This window comes from Ctenopharyngodon idella, chromosome 3 (genome assembly GCF_019924925.1).
Source record: "Ctenopharyngodon idella isolate HZGC_01 chromosome 3, HZGC01, whole genome shotgun sequence".
Taxonomy (NCBI): Eukaryota; Metazoa; Chordata; class Actinopteri; order Cypriniformes; family Xenocyprididae; genus Ctenopharyngodon; species Ctenopharyngodon idella.
The window spans coordinates 50,691,579-50,713,404 of record NC_067222.1 but is presented as its reverse complement, the minus strand read 5'-3'; the positions used below and the strand labels follow the sequence as shown (position 1 = coordinate 50,713,404).

Here is a 21,826-nt window from a genome sequence, read left to right as displayed (position 1 = left end):
GGGATTGTCAGAGAGATCTGCATAACCTGTGTCAAGGTTAAGAACATGACTTTATCCAGCAAACTGAAAACACATTGCATATCCTATAACTGAAAGGCTTTCATTTTTGAGAGCCAGATAGTTTTTAGCCACTAAAACTTCCTCTGATCCAGGATTACAGGCCTGAACACCTCTCAAAATTTGGCCATTAAGAGATGAAAAATGTTGATCCATCTCAGCAACCATTCTGTCAACGCAAGGAAGAAACAGGTTTTTTTTTTTTCAGCTTCTCTGTATCACTGAGGTCACTTATTGCTCCACAACTAGAGTCCACTACATAAACCTCCATGCGTTTCTGCTTCTGCCTTTGTTTAGTAGCAGCACATGGCTCTGGGACCTGATTTGCTGCACAAATGGTCCTGATAGTATCATAAAGCATAGCAGCCTTCTCACACACAGCTCATTTGTACTCAGCAGCCTTAGCAAGGTCTACTGTTTCACTTTGTAAATAATTGTACACGTTCCCTTTCGAAAGGGAACTTGCGCTGTGCCCAAAGGGCTAGGGGAACCGCCTCCGCGGGAACTGGTGTCTAAAAATCAATATCATATTGACTGGCGACAGCCCATGACATCATAATAATGCGACCCACAAGTATATAAGGGGAGAGTTCAGCATCTGGACCTGGTGGCTCTGGTCCCGCTCGTGCTGAGGCAGAGCGGAGACTCAGGTCATGGGGTTCCCAGATGGAGCTTGCCGAGTAGTTTGAGAGGGGCGTGGACCTCTCGAACAGCTCGGCAGCTGACGAGGCAACGCTGCTAGGAGAGGATGCTAGTTCATCTGCATCCTCAGGTCCAACAGCCAGTGCTCTTTCAGCCGAGCAGGAGATGGCTGAGGAGGATAGAGAAGGTGAGTTTATTGATGTTACTAAATCCTCTCAGCCACCCTGCCCCGCGTATGCCGAGTTATTGTAGGTTGTGGAACGCGCTGCCGGCAGATTACAGTTGTCATGGCAGCGCGTTAGGAGAGAGACCGTGTGCGGTCGGCTTGACAATCGGTTTCTCTCCGGCCATAGCCCTCCAACTCTAGTGAGTCTTCCATTCCTTCCCGACCTGCATACTGAGGTTGAGAAGGCATGGAAAAACCCATACTCGGCGCGAATCTATTGAAAAATCAGCGAGCGAATTTCGCTGGTGTCGAGGGATTGGCAGATTATGGGTATGTGTTGATGCCACCGATTGATGATGTAACAGGCAAAGGCCTGTTGCCATGTTCTTTCTGACTGAGTGTAATATTACTACACACCACCAGAGGCGCCAGGAGGCCACAACGGGTTTGAAGCGTGCGTCTGTGCACGAGCCATTATCACTGACAACAGCGGCAACGAGCACACATTTCAACGTCAGATCGTCTTTCATTTAACACAAACAAATGAAATTAATACTCTGCCAGTCAACTAGAGATGTTCCGTTTGTTATAGGTATGTCTGTACCGTGAAATGTTAAAAAAAATCTCACTTTTCAATGATGCGGGAGTCGCATTTAAAGTCAAGTCACCTTTATTTATATATCGCTTTTTACAATGTAGATTGTGTCAAAGCAGCTTTACAGTGATAACTGGTATATAATTTTGTCTGCACAGCAGCTCTTAAACAATGGTGTCAATGCAGGCAGATGCAAAGCACTGTTGAATATCAAATGTCAAGTGTCCCCAACTAAGCAAGCCAAAGGCGACAGCGGCAAGGAACCCAAACTCCAACAGGTAACATCAGGTGGCAAACATGTGGCAAATAGGTGTTAAAATGGAGAAAAAAACCTTGGGAGAAACCAGGCTTAGTCGGGGGCCAGTTCTCCTCTGGCAAACAGTGCTTTGTTATGATTCAGGTAGCTATCATAAGTCCGATAGGATCGCAACATTCGAAGTATTTATTCCAGTTCAATCCAGTTGAGGATTGTATTCATCATGCCGGTATGGACGGTTTGTTGAGGAACTGTGCCACTGGCTGTCGTGTCGATGAGGCCTTCACAATGGATGATCTAGTTGAGTCACCGTTGTGGTCATGTCAAGGCGTAGGTCCTCAATCTCACCTGGATACGGCCTGGATCCGGTTGACTACGGTAAACCTCGGGATAAACAGAAAGACTAATATTAGCGTAGATGCCATTCTTCTTCTGATGTAACGAGTACATCTGGTGTTATAGGAAGTGTTCCCGGTTCCGGCTGACCTAATTTATGCAGCCTAATAATCCTTTAACGGATTTGAAAATATAAATTAATAATGTGTTATGTGTGTGCCAGGTTAAAGAGATGCGTTTTTAGTCTAGATTTAAACTGACAGAGTGTGTCTGCTTCCCGAACAATGCTAGGAAGATTGTTCCAGAGTTTAGGTGCCAGATAAGAGAAGGATCTACTGCCTGCGGTTGATTTTGATATTCTAGGTATTATCAGCTGGCCTGAATTCTGAGATAGCAATAGGAGTGAAGGACTATAATGAATTAGGAGCTCGCTCAGGTACTGGGGAGCTAAACCATTTAGTGCTTTGTAAGTAATTAGCAAGATTTTAAAATCTATACGATGTTTAACAGGAAGCCAATGCAGTGTTGACAGAACTGGGCTAATATGGTCATACTTCCTAGTTCTAGTAAGAACTCTAGCTGCTGCATTTTGTACGAGCTGTAGTTTATTTATCAAGCGAGCGGAACAACCACCCAGTAGAGCGTTACAGTAATCTAGCCTTGAGGTCATGAACGCATGAATTAACTGTTCTGCATTTTTCATTGAGAGCATATGTCGTAGTTTAGATATATTTTTAAGATGGAAGAATGTGTTTTACAGATGCTAGAAACATGGCCTTCAAATGAAAGATTGGTATCAAAGAGCACACCCAGGTTCCTAACTGACGACGAAGACTTAACAGAGCAGCCATCAAGTGTTAGACAGTATTCTAGGTTATTACGTGAAGAAGTTTTTGGTCCAAAAATTTGAATCTCTGTTTTTTCTGAATTTAGTAGTAGGAAATTACTGGTCATCCATTTTTTTTATATCAGCTATGCATTCCGTTAATTTTGTGAATTGGTAAGTTTCGTCAGGGCATGAAGAAATATAGAGCTGAGTATCATCAGCGTAACAGTGAAAACTAACGCCATGCTTCCTAATGATATCTCCCAAGGGTAGCATGTACAGAGTGAAAAGCAACGGTCCTAGTACTGAGCCTTGCGGTACTCCATATTGAACTTGTGATCTATATGACATCTCTTCGTTTACTACTACAAACTGATAACGGTCAGATAAGTATGATTTGAACCATGACAATGCAATTCCACTAATGCCAACATAATTTTCGAGTCTATTTAAAAGAATGTTGTGATCGATAGTGTCAAATGCAGCACTAAGTTCCAGTAACACTAATAGAGAGATACAACCACGATCTGATGATAAGAGCAAATCATTAGTAACTCTAATGAGAGCAGTCTCAGTACTATGGTGTGGTCTAAATCCTGACTGGAAATCCTCACAGATAGATTTCTTTCTAAAAAGGAACATAGTTGTGATGATACTGCCTTTTCTAGTATTTTTGACAGAAAAGTGAGATTTGAGATAGGTCTGTAATTGACTAATTCTCTAGGATCAAGTTGTGGTTTTTTAATAAGAGGTTTAATAATAGCCAGCTTAAAAGTTTTCGGTACGTATCCTAGTGATAAAGATGAATTAACGATATTAAGAAGAGGATCTATGACCTCTGGAAGCATCTCTTTCAATAGCTTAGTCGGTATAGGGTGTAAGGTTCCACCTACTAGCCCAACGACGGCATCTAGTGGTCTGGTCGAAGGTATTTCGCGTGTACGTCCTCTGGTACGTCTGTAAAAATCATCTCAATTTAATACAACTTTGTTTATTAATTCAATTCTGACTTCGTGAATAATTTAATCTGACTCCAATTATAAATGACTCTTAGTTTCACAATTTTTCCGATGTAACAGCTGATCATAAGATTGGTTGTGCTTTAATTTGGATCTTAGATTTTTCTGATTATCTTACACTTTCAATTATTCGTTCACTGCAGTCCCGGTATCACTTTAGAAAAGTCACTTCGGCCGACTGAGTGCTCTTCTCGGACACAAACTCGTCAGTTCTGACCTTAAATATTGGATGCAGGGCAAATGTCTACCTTTAAGTCAGTCGCGCTCTGCTTACTCGTAACAAAAAACATAGTTTTTATATATTTACGAAAACTGCAACTTATTTAAGGCAGCGATAGTCAGAAATCGAAATGGACTTAATTGATGTGCCCTATGCTCCATCTGTTAAACCTTCCGTATGATCTATCCTGAACACAGATTTGTGGTAATACCTTTCCTTTAATCTACTAGAAGTAATGAATTAGAATAATGCAGAATAAATCAAGAATAACATTTATTGTTTTTGCCAGGCAGGATAAAACATCAATTAAAAGAATTAAAAAGAATACATCACACAACCGATCAGCATAAAATACAAAGTACAATTCAAAACAAAATATTAAAAAGAATTTCAAAGAGTCAGCATACCTGGCAAATAGAGAGATACACACAGCAATTGTGCGGGAAGTTCTGAATGCAGATTCTTCCTTGAGTGGTTTGCTAAATCCCTTTAAATACCCCAAGTCTTAACAAAAGGACTGTAAACATTTAGCACCCAAATATTTATGCAGCTTATGTTGGACCATTTCTTGTGCCCCAAAGGGTCACACGCCTGGTTTTGGGGATCAAAACAAATGGTTAATAAAGATCTTTATTGGGGCATCTCCCACACCAGGAGAACAGGTTTTGTTTTCTTTATTCTTGTCTGTTCTATTGATGTGGGAGTGATACCATCTTACCAGTCGCACCAGAAGTATTTACATTGAGGTCACTTAAAACAGATAAGATAACAGATTTGTGAGACTTGCATGGCCTGAGGGGAAGGAGAGGGTGTGAGGAGTCAGGAATTCAGCATGGGGGGGAAGAGAGGAGGTCGAGCCAGGTGTTGTCCTGCACTCTTTCTCGCAGATCCTTTCTTCAGATTAGAGAGTTTTATTGTTTTATTACAGGATAGGAATCTTGAATTCAGTCTTGGTAAAATCCATCCTTACAGTTCCGCCCTTGGCCCCTTGGGGCAGATCCAGAGCAGTCCCTGAGGGGCCACTATCTATGGATTTCTTGCAGCTTGCTTACGGTTGTAGTTTCTGTAGGGCCGGTACCCGTAATGGACTGAGCGCGATGGCCACATTGGTTGAAGTGCGCATCGCACGGAGGAGACATCTGAAGTAGCAGCACTGAATGAGAGTGAATAAGATGAGCACACTGGCGATGGCGCATCCACGAAACATCTAGTCCCACCAGGTGTAAGCATACCAAGCTGAGCGGGTAGAGGAACTTGACAGGATCTCTGCAGTCCTCTTCGTCAGATTTGCTTCCACTTGTGCTTGGTTGAGGTGGTATTCAGTCTGTAAAATAATCCCTTGAACTAAGTCCATTGTGTTGACCAAAGCTTGTGTGCTTTGCTCATAAAAAGTGTCCTCCCACCATGGGGAAACATCTACGTCAAGCGGTACCTTTCCCAAGATGTTTATCTGGCCCATTGAAAAGTCCTCTTTCACTTCCAAGCAGAAAGTGTGGTTTGCAGGGTAGGTCAGACCTCCGTAGGTGAAGGAATTCATCTCGCTTACGACGCACCACTGAGTATGAGACACTTGGACAGCATCAGAATGGCCATGCAAAGACTGCACATTAATGAGCTTAGAATCATTGGCAGAAAAAGGTTGCAAAGTATTGCAGGTACAAATAATTTAACTAGATGTTTCATGACAACAGGTGCGAGTGGTAAAGTTTCAGTGCCCTTCAAAGTCATATACCCCGTAAGGTGATCCCATTTAATGATCTGATCTTTCACTACAACGCCAATAGCGCGTATGGTAGTGGAATTTAGGTAGACTTGATCAGGGTGAATTAGAGGGAAAGTGGCAAAAAATCCAATACAACCAATACATTCATTTCCAGTATACATCATTAATGTTGACAACAATTCAGAATAGTTAATGTTCTTAATTTTTTCTGAAGTAAGCCATCTATGCAGATCTAAAATTTCTATAAGATCATTTAAAACATGTCTAGGTGTCTTATGAAGACGAAGATCTAAAATTTCTTGTCTTACTGCAGTAAAAAAATCTTGTGCATACAATCTACAGGCTAAGTCATGCTCGATGGTACGGGTCTGATTGAAAATTGTTTGACTGGTCGTCAGAAGCGCCTGCGCTTCAGATCTGACCGCTTTGATAATATTTTCATTACTATTGTAATGAAATGTGTTGAAAACAAGTGGCCACCTGATTTGCCAACCATGTTGAAAATTGAGATTGACCTGTTATTTTGTAAGTGTTTGATATAGAATTAACTGACCCAAAAAGGCCTGCTATATTTCCAAATAGGTCTCGTTTAGAATGAGCAGTTGGAATTTGGACTGCAAGTCTGTTTTTGAAATCAGAAACTAAATCATCGATGCGTGACTGTAGCCATGTATAAGTTTCATCATTATAGTTACAATGTTCTACATAAGCAGACAAAATATTAGAGATATTATACGTCATATGTGTTATCACAAGATTGACATCTGAAGCTAAGTCTTGTTTACATTTCCTTTGATAAGGCCACCCGGAGGGGTGGGATATAATTTTGGACACTGTGTGGGCTTTTTGTATCCACAAGTGGTTAGATTAAAGCAATGATGTAATGTCAATGAACAATTATGAGGGCTAGTAAAATCGTCCATATTTGCCTCACATTTTCCCACACAGTATGTTCCTTCTTTTCGTCCAGTCCAAACAAATGTTTTAAATTATTTTTTGGTTCAAGATTTGTTAGGTTAAAAAGAAGTTTAGTAAACTTCAAATGTGTATCATTATGTGTTGTAGTGTGCCTACACCTATATGTTGCTGGTTCCAGATCCTTAATGGAGTAACATTTTTTTGGATCTTCACCATAGTTGTTGATTTTATACAGTAGGTTTTGACTACCAATTTTTGAACCTGGGTACTCTTTAAGTTGATTCCAGGTAGTGAAATTTTGGTGCGAGTGTGTAACCTGTGATGTTTGTGTCTGGGAGATGAGTAGAACCTGACTTACAGCAGATTTTAGTTACACAATTTGGTTCCGGTGCTAATCCGGGGGGCCATGTGACTATTTCTTTGTATGTAATTGGAATGTAAGGTGTGGATGGCCCCTTGGTATATTTCCATACCCATCTCCTGCATCCTAGGGTGTGTGCGAGTGCGACATGTTGTCCCAATTCGATGCATGTGGGTCCAGACACCGCCCTGGCATCTGGCCTCCATGGAATTGCAGTGACTGTCCTATGGAAAAGAAAAGATCATAATTAATTTAATGAACCTTTGAACAGTTTGCACTGGGACATGTGGTACCATCTTAATTTTCCTCTGATGGTCACGGCCACACAGCTGTTGCAGACAGCTTTAATTTCATAGGGCCCGTGCCATCTAGGGGAGAATGCATTTTGTTTTACAAAAACGCGTACCATCACAATATCTCCTTCTGAAAATTTTGTTTCAGAGATTGGGTTAAATTGTGCATCATTTGTCAGGTCTGACTGTTGTCGTTTCAGATCAGCCTGAGTGTGCAACACCTTTAATCTTTCTTGTAATTGTACCAATACGGTATGCTGCGTTGCGAGCATTAGAGGCCCCAGGTCTGCTGGGGAAATCTCTGGATCAATAGGCAACTTCATCACCCTTCCAGTCATAAGCTCATATGGGCTAATGCCTGTAGCTTTTGATGGGGTTGCTCGCAGCACAGTCAGAACAGTGGGCAAAGCATCAATCCACTTGTTTTGGTGTTGGGCTATCTGCTTGGAGATATTTTCTTTGATAGTCCGGTTAACACGTTCAACCATCCCCGAGCTTTGTGGCCGAAATGATACATGAAATCTTTGCTTAATGTTCAGCATTTTGCACATATCTTTCATAACCTGTCCAGTAAAATGAGTCCCTTGATCAGATTCAATTTGAATTGGTGCTCCCCAAAGAGGGATGATTTGGTTCGCCATCACACGTGCCACTGTGTTTGCGGTGTTATTGCGAGTGGGAATCGCTTCGACCCATTTTTAAGAATTTATCAATTATCACGAGGCAATATCGATACCCCCCTTTGGCACTGGGTAGCGGACCAATGAAATCCAATTGTAAGGACTCCCAGGGTCCTTTAGGTGGTTCTGGCCTGCGCAGATTTGTTCGGCCCAGTTTTCCCTGGTTAATTGTGGCACACACCAGACGTGTTGTTTTTGTATCAATTGTGCTATTTTTGTTGCAGACACATGCGCATATTCATGATACAATTTGATTATTGGCTTTTGAAGAGCTTCTGGAACGACCAATTTTCCATCTCGGATGACTATGCCTTCGATTATGTTAACCATCTGATCATGTTTCAAGTGTGGCACAAGTTCTCCATCAGAGACCCACAGATCTTGTTGATACTGTTTGAGGTCTATGGGTGTAATTTGCGCTGCACTTGCTACAGAAACAGAGGGTGTTTTGTCTTGCCATAGGTTACCTTTCACTGCTGCCAGCTTAGCCAATTGGTCAGCAATATTATTGTTTTTCTCATGCACATCAGGATTTTTGTTGATGTGTGCACGCACTTTTACAATGTAAATGGGGGCTTCTCACGCTTGTATTTCTTGCCAAATTGCAGTTATAGTGTTGAAATGTTTTATAGGTGTTCCAGCAGACGTGAGGAAGTTCCGCAATTGCCACTGAGCCATAAAATCTGTAAAGACGCCATACGCGTATCGGCTGTCTGTATACACGCAGAGCGGTTCAGGGTATGCCTTGATTCTAGCAATGCAACGAGTTCAGCTTCCTGTGCGGATAAGTTAGATGGTAATTTAAACAACAATTGCTGTTTTGCATCTGTATCGGGGAGATGAGGAGCCCACACTGCACAGCCAGTATAAAAATGACCATTTTGACAGAATCGAGAACCATCAATGTACACCTGCACTTGGCCTGGTAGTGGCTGGTCATGTACAAGGCTTTGTGCCTCTTGTTCAGGCTGGCATGTGTGTGGATGTCCCTCAACATCTCCGAGCAGATGTGGCAAGATTCGTGTGTTTTTTATTGTGATTTCGCGCGCTTGAATGTCTGCTAACCATCTCGCTAATCTTTGGGAGGAAACTCCCTTTATCCGGCCTTGTAACAGCATTCATACAGGTGTATGCATTGTGTGTATAACAACAGGTTGAAATCCGACAATGGGTTCTGTTTTTAGCATCCAATGCACCGTGAGTACCTGCTGTGTACAGGGGTCGAATCCTTGTTCAGCTAGAGGTTTTTTCCGGCTGTAATAAGCGATTGGATGCAGTTTTCCCCCATGTTCCTGGGCTAAGACTCCACTTAATGTGATTTCATGTGCGTCTACTTGAATATGAAAATCTTTTGATGGGTTGGGCAAACCCAGGGCGGGCACGGCGCACAATCGTTGTTTTAAATCGGTAAACGCTTGTTTATGTTCATCAGTCCATTCAAGAACATCATTTGGTTTTGTTTTGCCTTTTAAAAGTGAATACAACAGTGCGGCGGTATTTGCAAAATCAGGGATAAAATCTCGTAAATAGTTTGCTGTACCTAACACTTTTTGCAGCGAGTTTAAAGTATGAGGTTAGGGCAGTTCGGCAATGCATTTTTTTCTGTCATCTGTTAAGGCTCTGTGACTTTGAGTCAGAGTGTACCCTAAATAGTGTACTTCTCTTTTCGCAATTTGGGCTTTTTCTTTGTTCATTTTGAAGCCTGCGTCACTTAACATCTTTAACACTGTGTCAACCAGCTGCAAGTGGCTCTCAAGTGGTTCTTCTGTGGCTATTAGTATGTCATCTACATAGTGAACTACTTTGGCAGTCCCTAGTAAGGGTGTGAGCACATCTGCCATAGCTCTGTGAAAAATGGCTGGGCTGTTGTGAAGGCCTTGTGGCATTCGTTCCCATGTGTACTGCATTTGATTTACAGTAAATGCTAGCTTCCATTGGTCTTCTCGTTTGACTCTGATAGACCAGAAACCATTTTTAATGTCAAGAACTGTGAACCACGAAGCACCGGTTGAAACTTGTGATAAGATGGTAGACGGGTTTGCTACTAGTGTGTTGCCTTAGGTAAAACTTTGTTAAGACGTTGATAATCACTAATACAAAGATGCCATTTACCATTAGGTTTTGGAACTAACAAACACAGAGAATTTGTAGTTGAACTGCATCGCCAAACTATCCCTCTAACCTCAAGCTGTTTCACTATCTCATGAACAGCAATCTCTGCCTCTAGCTTGATGCGATATTGTTTTTGTGGGGGAGGGGGCTCTCCCTCAATGCATACTTCAAAGTCAATGAGGCCGCAACAAACATCGCTGTGTTTGTTGATGAGAAGTTGGATTGAATCTGTACTGGATATGGACATAATGCCGGCATGGCTTTGAGACAGCCATTTCTTTGCCGTTTTGTTAGTTTGTACTTCAGTTTGTTTTTCAAAACAATGAATTACAAAACCATGCTTTCTCATGATATCCATTCCCAATACAGTTCCTTCGCTGTTATCTGGCAAATACCAGAATGACTCGCTTAACACTACTATGCCCAAATCGAGCTGGACTGGCTGCGTTTGGGTTGCTGTCATCGAAGTATCGCCTATACCTTTAATTTGGATCGTTTGTGTACTTAAGGGTAGTGGAATGTTTGTGCAGGAGCAGGCGGCGCCAGTATCAACAAGGATGTTAACTAACTGGCTCCAAGGTTAGCTCTTATTTTGATTCGATTGCCGCTTTTGATAATGCTTCCTACAGCAATGGAGGCCACGCACCCCTATTGAGGATTGTTATATTTTGCTAGTAGGACAGCGAGATCTGCCTGCAAATTTTTGTATGGGCCGTCTTGGTTTGGCGGTTGATTTTCGGCTTGATTTGGGCTGTTCTCTGGAGCATTATTTTTTGCAATCAAATTTCTTAAGTGTTTAAGGATTTCACTGTCATTTTTAGAATGCACTGTTTGATTGTTTTGCGCTTTTTTCAGTCTGAGGCAGTTTGAGGGAAACTACTATGCACTGTCTGATGCGATACTGTAGTAGACGGTTGCATGGTTATAATTTTCTTTCTAATATTGTCAATCATAAAGTCATTACTGCTGTGCTCTTTGGAAACATCAGAAGTTGAAGCTTTATTTCTTGTTAATTTAGCCACTGTATCAAATAAATACCTAGGGTTGTGCTTATTTTCTTCTAAAAGTTTTGAGAAATAGGCAGATCTTGCAGTTTTTAAGGCCTTTCTGTACTCAATCATTCTCTCTCTCCACGAAATGCGAAAAACTTCTAGTTTTGTTTTCTTCAAGCTGCGCTCTATTTTTCTGGCTGCTACCTTTACAGCCTGAGGGTGCTCACTGTACCACGGCGTTGGATTAATTTCCTTAATCTTTTTTTAAATGCAAAGGAGCAACTGAGTCTAATGTGCTGGAAAAGACAGAGGCAATAGTTTCTGTAGCAACATCGAGGTCTTCTAAGCTGTCTGGTATGCTAAGGTGATGAAACTGATCAGGAAGATTATTTATAAAGTGATCTTTAGTGGTAGAAGTGACGGTTCTACCATATTTATGGCAGGGAGGCAGTTTAGCAGCCTTGACTAAATGTAATATACACGAGACTAGATAATGATCTGAGATGTCGTCACTCTGCTGCAGAATTTCAACGACATCAAAATCGATTCCATTTGACAATATTAGATCTAAAGTATGATTAAGACAATGAGTGGGTCCTGACACATGTTGTCTAACTCCAATAGAGTTTAGAATGTCTGTAAATGCCAATCCCAATGAGTCTTTTTTATTATCTACATGGATATTAAAATCACCAACAGCAAGGACTTTATCTGCAGCTAGTACTAACTCTGATAGAAAATCAGCAAATTCTTTGATAAAGTCTGTATAGTGTCCTGGTGGCCTGTATACAGTAGCCAGCACAAATGTCAACTTACATAATGTTACATAGAGTACCATCACTTCGAAGGAATTATATTTGAAAGACTTTTGACTAATACTCTAAATATTATTATAAATTACAGCAACACCTCCCCCTTTGCCTTTCTGACGAGGATTGTGTCGATAATCGTAACCTTGAGGGCTAGACTCATTTAAAGTAATGTAATTGTCTGGTTTTAGCCAAGTTTCTGTAACACACAGCACATCTAGATTATTATCTGTGATAATATAATTTACAATAAGTGCTTTTGAAGAAAGGGATCTAATATTTAACAACCCAAGCTTTATCATTTGTTTATCATTATTATCTCTATTTTTTATTTGTTGAACATCAATTAAATTTTTACCATTAAATGGGTTTGGAAGTTTTTTGTTTTTACTAATAACAGACACAGTCTCTATGTGATAATATCTAGGTGTAAGAGTTTCTATGTGTTGGGAATTATCTGATATCTGTAACGTGAGGCAGCTAGCAGACGGTCGGTTTAGCCAGTCTGTCTGCTTCCTGACCTGGACCCCAGTTTGTCATGTTTCAGCTCTAAGACTATGTGCCATATTACTAGAGAGAAGAGCAGCACCACCCCAGGAGGGATGAATACCATCTCTTTTCAACAGGTCAGGTCTCCCCCAAAAACTTTTCCAATTGTCTATGAAACCTATATTATTCTGCGGACACCACTTAGACAGCCAGCCATTGAGTGATGATAATCTGCTAACTATCTCATCACTCCGTTGAACAGGAAGAGGGCCAGAGCAGATTACTTTTCCTGACATTGTACTTGCGAGTTCACACACCTCTTTAATGTTAATTTTAGTGATCTCCGACTGGCGAAGTCGAACATCATTAGTGCCGAAGTGAATAATAATTTTATAGTATTTACGATTAGCATTAGCCAGCACTTTTAAATTTGCTTTGATGTCAGGTGCTCTGGCTCCCGGCAAACATGTGACTATGGTGGCTGGTGTCTTTATTTTCACGTTCTGTGTAATAGAATCGCCAATTACTAGGGCACTTTCAACAGGATTCTCAGTGGGTGCGTCACTGAGTGGGGAGAACCTGTTTGATGTTCTTATTGGAATGGAAGAGTGGTGTTTTCCGCGGCTAGGCCGCCTCATCGTTACCCAAAGTGCCCTGCTGCGCGGGCTCTACAGCCAGAACCGAACAATGTACAGAGTTCACTAAGCTAGTCGCATCCAAAACAGTATCTGAAGCCCTTGCATTCTTACTATCCTTGATTAAAGTTTGGATGCGTGTCTCTAATTCCGAGATTTTCTCTGTCAGCCTGGCTATTCCCTACATTTATGACATGTAAATCCCTCGTCGCTGACAGAGAAAGCTATACTGAACATGTGACAAGTGGAACAACTTGCAATACTGGGAGAAGATGACATGACTCACCGTGTTTGTAGACTGATCCGACTTACCACAGCTGTTTGATGACCGCGTTGAAAAAGGAGTGTGCGAGAGACTGATGACAAGTTAACAAGCTAGCGAGATGCAAACGCGTTGTAATAGCGATTTAGATTCAAAGATTAAAAGCTAGCGACGTCAGATTAATGTGGTAGGCAATATTATATATAAGGTAATGATAATATAAGCATCAATGAATAAAAGAGATTCAAAACAAAACTATACGGAGCTATACGGAGTTACAGACGCAAACCACTCTGAGCAAGGAGAATATCCAATCTGTCCGCATACATGGCAGGCGCAAACGCACGTATCTGATTCATATCTGATTTATTTCCACATATGAATGAGGCCTGAAACCGATCCGTGAATATCGGAATCCATGCGTTTTTTTCCTGCTTACATGGTCGTAGCTCATATCCGATCTGTGCCACATGGGAGGAAAAAATCTTAACTGGGTCACTTGAACCATGCAGTGTAAATGGGGCCTTAGGTTTTAAGCTCAATCAAAGTAAGGAGTATTTTCTTTTCTTTTCTTTTCCTTTATTTATTCTATATATTTTCTGGTGTGGTTTTGTATGGGTTTGTAATCAATGCACATGCTTTTTTATGTTTTCTGTGTTGTTTGAGATTGTTTGCTAAATGGCCTCATTGCTAATGTTAAGTTTATGTCTTATATCGTAGAAGGACTCTTTATTGCTACTAGCAGTTTATGGCTACCATTCTTTGCTTGGAGTTCAAAAGATGATGTCCATTCATGAACTGTATCTTTACTTTAGCTTGTGGATCTTTTGGATCTCATGCACAAGGATTGAGAAGATTTAACTGTTCTTTTTGGGGTTGACTGCAAGTTGGATTTATTCATTTTGGATTGGAAAATCCTTTCTTCTCGATGCCCCAGTTTTGCCCTCTGAGCTTTTTGGGACCACCGTTGAGGCGATGGTCGGAAAGTTCAGAGAGGCGAAGGTGCTCTCTGCAGCTTTCAAGACCTGTATACTGCTGAGGTCTGAGTCCTCACCCAGACAGACTGCTGGCCCGTCCCGGCCCGAGGGTCGTAGACAGGGCCATAAAAAGAGTGTTGCTTCTCGTGCGCCCCCTCCATGGCGGAGTAGGTCGCAGAGGAGGTGAGACTCAGGGAAGAAGAAGGATTTGAGGGAGGTGATTCAGCAGAAACGCGGCCAGCGTCGCTGATGGATCTCCTCTCTCTGAGGGTTGAAAAGATCTAAACCCTCTCCATTCTTCTTCAGCCCAGGAGCTTCTTACATCAGGCCTGTGGCTGGGCCAATGATGAAAACAATTCTGATGGTTTGCCCTTGGCTTTGATAGTGAGAGACCCTTTCAGGCTTGTAGGGTAGCAGACCTAATGGTTTTCCATGGGTGGAACTGCGCTCAGGTCTCTTCTAAGCTTTTATAATACTACTGTATTTCTTAGACCACAGTTCCCTGTGTAGGTTTGTGGGCACTCAGGAAAATTTTTGTAATTCTGTAGATTTGTAAATTCTGTGATTTAAATATATACTGTATATAGGGCCCTGAAGTTCCCTGTAGGTTGGCTTGAACGATTTTAGAGAGAAATACCATTAATTCGGTTTTCTTATGTGAGTGTGCTGGTTTTTGCTTATTGTATGTTCTCTGGTGAGACCACCGCTCTCTTTTTGCTAATTTATCAGTGAGTAAGCTGGCCTCCTCCCATTTGAGAGTGGTTTTGAGGCTGCTACTTGTATGTAGGCTGGCCTTCTTAAAGGCAGGCCGCCATAATAGCCACCTCAGGTTAGAGTCGTTGTCTCCTCTACTTATGGTTTGGAGAGTTTTATGTATCAAAGAGAGCCCTTTGCTTCAGTTAGATTTATGTCCAGCGCTGGCCCTCAGGGCTGCCTGACATTGTTACCTGATTAGTGTCACTCATCCTAAAAATTAATTTAGGACAGCTAAGGCTTTTATGATATTTAGCCACCTTAGCGGTGTCATTTTGAGTGATTATACCTCCTCTCAGCTGAGAGTTGTTTTGTAGAGGCCGCTGCTCTGAGGAGCGTCAGGGTAGATCTATATGTTATGGGCCCTCATCCGAGCCGCCCTGATAGCTGGCCTAGGCTAGTGCTAGGGATAGTGAAGGTGGTCTGTTTAACATTCCTCTGACCCCTCATTAAGTGAGTGTAGGTTCCCTTTTGTATCCCTAGTGTTGGCCTTCTCTCTTAGAAGTCGTCTGGCCAAGGCCCGCACCCCTTCTACATGGTGCAGATTGGTGTCGAGGTAGAATAGACAGTTCCCTGTGATTAGTAATGCTTGCTGCGGCCTGCATTTTGGAAGTTGAGCTCAGGTAGGCCCTCGCTAGGCTCCTCTTAAGCCCGCTGAACTAGTGTTCAAGCGTTGGGTTGAGTATTGGTGGTTTTTCTATGAAAGGCCCTATTCCCCCGGGGCTGAATACAGATATTATTTCTGTCATGATGGAGTCTTTGTGAAAAAGGGTCAAACAATTTTAGGAGATTCAGACACTCCAGAATATTCTCCTGGTTTTGGCTGGAGTCTCCCTCATCATGGCCACGGAAGGGAATATTTTGCTTGGCCAGGAACTGTGTCACAGCCACAATACGGTGAGGTACTCCCGTCTGTCTTTTATTTCTGCCTCATTTGCTGAGAGCAGTTGTTCGATTACACTGCCATGAGCAGCACTGGCTTTAACCCCCTCAAGCCAGCGGCCGCGCCGGCGATACCACCTTGCTTTTTTTATTATCAGTATAAAAGGGACTCAAAGTACTCTGTCAATTTTGCACATACAATTAAGAGTTATACTGCATTTTAATCTGTGAATATCTTCTTTTATTTGTGTACACTCAGAGTAAAAACAAAATGTTGTGCTTTTTGCAAAATAAAGAAAACTAACATGATGTGTGATCTGTCGTCTCCCTCTGAACAAAGTCCAATCTGATAGTTTCAGAAAATGAACTGTAACTTAGTGAATACTAATCACAAAAAAAAGAGACATGTCTAAAGAAACGTTGAAATGTCAGGTTTTAAATCGCGTAAGTTAAATCGAAAACAAAAATGTGGCTTTTTTTCCACGCCCACGGAGCAAGCACTATTCAGACGCAAATTCTGAGGCAATACATATACATCGTCGCAATCGTGTATTTATTTTCTTCAAAGGTGTCTATCTGCATGTTATAGCCATAGTTAGTGATCTCTGGAAGCCTCTGTTAGTTCCTGGAATGTCACATGGTATGCCTGTTCTTCACTGAGTCATTTGTAAACTAAATGTGCACAGAACGCCCTCCGGCTGCAAGTATGAATTGAAAACACAGTATCCAGTGCTCATAGTGATGACAATAAATATTGAATAAATATTACTCCTCTGTATAGAAAATTGACATTAACATATGAGAATCCATCAATATTTCTCCAAATGTGCATGCTTTTAAGCTAAAAGCCCTGATGGATGTTGTTTTGTCAAAGGTAACGAGTCTTTTTCATATTCATAACTCTTGACGCATAAGCTATTAACAAATTACAGTCACTATAAGAGTAAAACAGAGGTCAAAATGTGAAGCTTGAGTCTTAGATCTTTTTAATGATGAATAGTTTGTCAACTGCACATTAACATTTAGGCTATATAACAAATATAATAGCCTATATGAAATGCCATAGAGGTAACATAAATGTTCAGACGCTTTGCATCACAGAAATACATTATATTTTAAAGTATATTAAAATAGAAAAACATTATTTGGTTTGAGACTTGAGACTTATTTTAAAAACATTATAATAGTAATGCGTCCAATCTTTTGACTGGTACTATAATTTAACATAGGCCTATACAAAATTTTCTTCACATGATGTAATAATATGTGCATGCATGAGATCACAAAAATCATGTTTTTTTGTCAAGAGTGGACATTATATTAACGTATTCCTGTTATCAGCATGATCACAGAGGGTTTTTTCACATAGCCTACTGACTGAAAGGGCTCATTATGCGGGTCTTTGTCTTCTCAGGTGTGAATGGCAGCATTATTCATGAAGATTCACACCTCCATGCATACTGTGTTTCTTGACAAAAAGTGTCTTACAAAATTTAAATCTCTCAAAGATCAAAAATCCTCAGACCCCAGAGGGTTAAAGCTGTGTCAGGATATCATGCTTGCTTAATGCGCAGGTGTTTTCTTGTGCTCTCTAAAGAGATCTAGAGCTTTTTTCCCAATTTGTTAGGCCAGTGTTAACAAAGGTGTCATGTTTCATGTTTTTACCAAACATTCTACAGGAAAAACAAAAAGCTGCATCTCTAGATATAAAATATTCCAATGAGGGAAAGCTTCCAAACCAATTCAAATTAAAAGACGGGGATATTGAGACAACTTAACCTGTTTTGGGCCACATTGCTTTTCCCCCAGGTCACTAATGTTTCCCTCTATTTTGTGACCAGTGGTTTTTGCCCTTGCTCCCTGTCTAATGTTCTCTGCTGCCTCTGTGCTCATCTCTCCCTCAGTTTCTCCATGGCTCTCTTGTCTTTCGCCTGTCCTTCTCCACTCTCACACTTTGCCCTGCCTCCGACTGTTCATCCAGCTCCATCTCTCTTCCTTCTCCTCGACCTGCAGGATCCCAGTCAGACATTGGACGAAAAGGCATCAGTTCTCAGGAAAACCTCTATAAAGTCTATGAAATTGCCAACGTCAGGCAAAACAGCCTAAGATGAAACGGCTTCAGACAAAAAGGTCTCAGGATGAGCAGAGAGTTGGTAGCTAAAGTGGCTGAGTTTGGTTGCTAGCTTGCAAAACTAGCTAAGCTATCTCAAACTTTATAAATTCAGAAGTGTAATTTCTATAAATTAATAACTACCTAGCAAACATAATTGGTTTAAGTTTAAAAAAAAAAAAAAAAAAAACGTTTGGAACTCACTCAAAACAAACCAAACTATAGTATAGTCCTTTTTAGTCACTAGGTAATTAGCAGTCATTAAAACATAGTTACGGCCAACTGTAGTATCATAAACTAGAGCTAGCTAATTAAATATTAATTTCATATCCGAAAGGATTGTTATCATACAAAATCACAGACAGTACCACAGAACACAAAAATTTGTTTATTTTCTGTGCTGTAGAGTGGTGCAAGTATGACGTCAGAACTCGGAAGACTAATTTGCCACTGCATCCCCTTGGAATTATAAGGTTCTATCTGACATTTTTGTCAAAATTGAGTTATTCACATATTCATATTCTGTGACAACTTATTTACATTATGTGATGTTTCTTTTTTTTTTAAGTTGTGTTTTTTAGAAAACAAAAAGGTTCTATCTACAAAGTCGAACTCTAACTTGGTTCTATAAGGTTCTATCTGCGTGAGCCAATCAGCACTTCAAATGCACACACGAGGACCAATCAGGATCAGCGTTCCTTGTCATGTCGCCACGATAGTGAAAGAGGTCGCATAAAAATGCTAAATCAGTGAAGAGAAGACTAAATAATTTCACACAACGTGATGTTTATTAAAAACCTCATGATGGACTACTTTATTTATGATCGTGTCAATGATAGCAGCCCAAATTCCATGGAATTAGTCTTTTTGTGTGTTTTGTGGTATCTGATTGCTGATGAGTTATTTTCAGTTAGACACCACACTAGTCAGCAGCGCTATTAAGAGGATAGGTCCGGTTTTTGTAGTCTATTTGCTTTACTCCAGTCATGTCATTGTCATACGAGGGAAAGTTATGTATATATTAGGTTATGTTTTAACCTTGATCCATCATGTGTACTTGTACTGAGCTGTATGTACTGTGTAGCTATAAAGCTATACACTATGGCACACTGGATTAAAGTTAAATTACTGACGACCATTAGAGAATGCGGTGTTTAGCATCATTGTCAGTGCACTCGCCTTGAGCCAGGGTTCGAGACTGACTCTGAGCAGGGTGGTTAGGATTGGAGGGTGAGTTTTGGAGGCGGAGCAATGAAGAGAGGGGTGGGTTTGTTTGGGTTGATTTCAAATATCAACAGCATTGTTGAAAAAATACATACTACACCTTTAAACTGCGTTGATTTTACAAGCGTTGATTGGTTTATTATATATGTTAAATATAGACCAATTTCTTATTTTTCAGGATTATCAATCTAAATACACTGACAAATATAATAAAATGTTAAAATTCAAGCTTGAGATTTTACTGGGGCACAGCAGATTTATACTGGAGCATGTGCCCCAGCCGGGGCAGCCCCAGCACGTGCAGGGCTCCTTGCCCTGCCGGCGCCACCCAAGCTCCTTGCCCTGTCGGCGCCACCCAAGCTCCTTGCCCTGTCAGTGCCAACCTAGTTCCTTGCCCTCGAGCCAGCTCCAGCCTTCCACGAGCCAGCTCCAGACTCCGCACCAGAGCCCGAGCCAGCTCCAGACTCCGCACCAGAGCCCGAGTCAGCCCCAGACTCTGCTCTGCCGGCAAATAGCCCTGACCCTTTGCCTGTTTCCCGACTACAATTCTGCCTGCTCTCTGCCATACCAGTTTGCTGTTATTCCACCATTGCCTGTTTGACTAAGAACTCTGTTTAATAAAAGCTTGCTAATGAATCTTATCCTGAGTCCCGCCTTGTTACAGGCGACACCCCTGGGTGTTGATGGCCAATCCATGTAATGACAGAATAAAGACTAATAATGGCTGAATAAAAACAAAAGAATAATGAAGATTAAGTCTCACACCATCAGAGGTGCTAACATTCATTGAGAGAAGACAATAGAGTCATGAATGGGCAGTTCTCCACACCAGACATTAGAGAGCAGGGGAGTTATATGGGCTATAAATAATTTTATTAGGATTTTTATTAGCCTGCTCTAAAAACACAAAATGGAGGTTGTTCAGTAAGGGGTTAAAGGTGCAGTAAGTGATTTCTGAGAAATGCTGTTGATATTTGAAATCACCAAAATAAACACGCCCTTCCTAAAAAGATCACACACCTATCTTGATAGCCCTGCCCCCAAATTCACTATACAATTTTGAGACCGTTGTTTGTTAAAAACCATGAGTGAATTAATTGAAGTTTCTGCTGGTTTAAGAGAAGATGTTTCTGGAATGTGCCGCTGGATAGGAGATGCCCTGGAGGATGTCACTGTTTAGGTTTGTGTTGATTTGGGCCTCGAGACCGTCTCCACAAATCTCTGTTTCCCAATATGACCATGGATTATGCATTAATGTCACAAAAGCTTTACTTAGCCATTTGTTCTTAAAGTTTGTGGAACAAAAGAGGGTCTAATTTATTGATCAGCCACAAACCCTAGTTTGAGGTTAAGCAGGCATGGGCTCCTTCAGCAATTGTGGTTTGGTGGAGGATCTCTCTTCGTTCATGGATAATCCTACAGCTCTGTTTCCTGAGAATGAATTTTTTTGAACAAACCAGATCAGATTGAGTGCGTGTGTTGACATGTCTGATTGACATTCTACTCATTCTCATGTCTTGTCCTGAAAACAGTTGCTGGTCCTGTAAGAGTGAAAGAAAATCCAGAGCTGCTGTTCAACACGACAGTTCAGAGGAGGAAACAGAAAGATCTGAGGTGAGTGTTTAATCTTTCTTTAGTTGTTTTCATGTATGTGTGTCGTCTTGTGTGTTGTCATTGGCCATTTCTGAGAATTTAATGGTGTGCTGAAGTCATTCTGATGGTTTTATTTAAACCTCATGTCATGATCAAACAGATGATCAAGTGTGTCTTTGTAAGTGAATCACAGAAGGCCGCACATTCTGATATTGTCACATGCTGTGAAATCACTAGGTTTCTCTGTTTTACTGTGTTTATTAGAGAGTATGTAATTTATTTAATTTAAATTTATTTATTATGCAAAATTCACCTTTTAAGGTGTTTGAACACAGATGTGTCCACAGTGTGTGTAAACAACCAGCCTATAATAGTAAAAATCCACCCAATACTTTGTTTTTTATAATCCCCATGTATCATTTTCAATCTCTCAGAACATGCTGTTTGATATTTCCCCCTACTCCTACGTAAGAGTAGGAAAACCCCGCCCATGACTGGTGACGATCTGTCATGTTAGCATAGACACACCCCTGCCCTGAGTGAGAAGCACAGAGTCCGCCATTTCTGTTTACTCGCTGTATCAGCTAGAGATATACAATGTCTGTGCCAAAAAAAACATTACAAATGTTCTGTTGTTGGATGTACCAACGAACATATGAGGCTTCATAGACTCCCACCATCTGAGTCACTGAGGACACTGTGGTTGAAGTTATTACTCAAGAACGGATCAGTACAAACTACGTGATCCTCTCCAGAGCAATACTGGTCACGGCAGAGAGAGAGAGTGCACACTTTATACAGTCCATCGGAGTTGTTTTACAGATATAAAGTTTTTATTAAGCACCCCCCGAAAAGGCATAAGTTCTGTATATATTTGTTTACTGTTAGTTGTAACA

General features: G+C 41.1%; 1 protein-coding gene and 1 pseudogene across 15 annotated transcripts in view; one reads left to right on the top strand and one right to left on the bottom strand.

The window, feature by feature from the left end:
• LOC127508728 (NACHT, LRR and PYD domains-containing protein 3-like) overlaps positions 1-21,826 on the top strand; it is a 274,592-nt gene that overhangs the window by 176,660 nt on the left and 76,106 nt on the right. For all 15 annotated transcript variants that reach the window (XR_007928889.1, XR_007928888.1, XM_051887018.1 and 12 more), the window contains exon 2: positions 20,870-20,951. The gene's annotated coding sequence lies outside the window, so the exon portion shown is untranslated. The remainder of the gene's footprint in view (positions 1-20,869; positions 20,952-21,826) is intronic.
• On the bottom strand, positions 4,394-7,244 carry LOC127507916 (uncharacterized; annotated as a pseudogene).